Consider the following 2,309-nt stretch of genomic DNA (forward strand, 5'->3'; position numbering starts at 1 on the left):
TTACTTCGGGCTTCAAGCTGATACGCCGTGATATAACTGGAATACTGTTCAAAGTGGCACAGCAAATTGCTGCCCCTCCGACGACTGGGCCACCCGTGCCCCTTGTAGGTTTCAGACGTTCACTCCATTGGTGAAATCTGTGAGTACATGTATAGTGCTGACGAACCTAGAAGCATAATCCGGGCGGGCTGAGATTCAAACCGACGATCATTGGTTTCTGGCGTGTACAACGACGCAACTATGCATAGCGAATTTCCGCACCTTAAACGACTAGGCCACTCACTCACTCTTAACCCAATTTCTGTACTGGGGTCTTAAGGCCATTGGCAAAGCTTATCATTCAATTTTCCCAATTTCATATAAAACTATTTGGTTTCTTTTAGCGAGTCTTCTCAATTTCTTATCTAAAGAAACTATTTGGTAAATGTAACCTTTCTGATCGTGTAAAGGTCAATTTGATATAAAAAAGAATCGTTTATATAAATTTGAACTTCATGTTAGTTATCTGTATTATTCATCCATTTCGTTATATGGTGATTGAATTGAATTATTTATATAAGTTTAGTTTAAAATTTATAATCTGGTACGGCTTTATTAAATAGAAGTATTGATATATTTCTATTTGAATGTGTTAACAAGAGTGATATATATAGACAGTATTTTACATTTTTGATAGTCATGACTAGGGTGAGTTGCTATCTATGTAAAATACTAGACAATATTGGCGACAGGAATGCAAGATCGAGTGAGTGAGTTGGGTTTGGGTTTGAATATTCCAGTAAAGTCACGGCGGGAAAGACCGAATGGATGCAGGTCTCAGACGTTTACCATTTTGATGAAACCCATGAGCACGGGAATGGTGCTGACAAACCTAGAAACAAAATCGGGGCGAACCGGGATTTGACCCGTGAAGATTCCGGGGTAGAATAGGTCTTTAGCAACCCATACTTGCCGTAAAAGGCGACTATGCTTGTCGTAAAAGGCGACTAACGGGATCGGGTTGTCAGGCTCGCTGACTTGGTTGATACATGTCATCGATCCCAATTGCGTGGATCGATGCTCATGATGTCAATCACTGGATTGTCTGGTCCAGACTCGATTATTTTACAGACCGCCGTCATATAGCTGGAATATTGCTGAGTGCGGCGTAAAACAACAAATCAACCAACCAACGAACCGGGATTTGAACCTATGAACATAGGTTTCTGGCGAGCACAATGGGCGCAAGACTGCACAACGAATTGGAAGCGCCTCAGACGACGGGGCCACCCGTGCCCCCTCGCAAGTGGGTACCACATACATTTGCAAAGAGACTGTATGCTCTTCGCTCTACGCTTCGACCATCCAATTCACTAAATGTTAAAATGACCAGTCCCAGCAAGAAGCTTTTAAGGATATATTAATTTCTTGTCTTTAGCTTCAGCTGTAAAAACAAGATGGCAGTACAAAATGTTTTTTGCAACGAAACTTACGGATATATGTAGGATGCACTGCCAAGCACATCCAAAATAAGAATAAACATTGTTTATTTAATCCGCAATCAATATGCCACATATATATACTGATTTCGGTGAATTCACAATAGCGTGTGTCGTTAAGTGCAAATTTTGATAAGTATCATGTTATGTCAAGCCCAGAAGAATATATGTTCAGATTAATGCCTGTTATTAACTATTGTTTTACGCTATGGTTGTAAAGTCAAGCAAGTAACGACATTTACCTTTGCATTAATCCGTTACCATAGTAACATTCACATTGCTTTGCATTTCAGCGCTGGCATCAGGAGGTGTCAGATTTAATCCGGTCCTCGTCTGTGTGCGTCGCTCGACGGTCGATAGACATAACACTAAGGTTGGGCGTGGCAGCGATGCACGGACTTCACGTGATGGTACGGCCTGCTCGTGTTTAGTACGTGTTCAACAGGTGTGCGACGGTGCCCGTTATCTCTCAGAGGCAAAACAACGCAGACGACAGAATATCAGGTGTGAGGATTTTACAGATACTTTGTTAAATTCAAATCGTGAGGATTTGTCCTTAACGATGACTTGAAATGTGTGGCTTCTGAAATGGAGTCTTAAAACAGACCCTGTGGATTTGATTGTGTGATATATTTCAAATGGAATTAATTACCAAATACCATGATATGTTGACGACCTTCTGAAGTGGAAACTTGGATGACCACTTTGGAAAAGGTAAGCTTTTAACATTCGATTCTTTTTAGACCAAGAGATCGTCAAGTGATATGACTTGTTATCCATTTTGTATACAAATTATGAACACCCGCCATATTTGCATACTGTCTGTTAGTA

This window comes from Haliotis cracherodii, unplaced genomic scaffold (genome assembly GCF_022045235.1).
Source record: "Haliotis cracherodii isolate W230 unplaced genomic scaffold, xgHalCrac1.p SCAF_10, whole genome shotgun sequence".
Taxonomy (NCBI): domain Eukaryota; kingdom Metazoa; phylum Mollusca; class Gastropoda; order Lepetellida; family Haliotidae; genus Haliotis; species Haliotis cracherodii.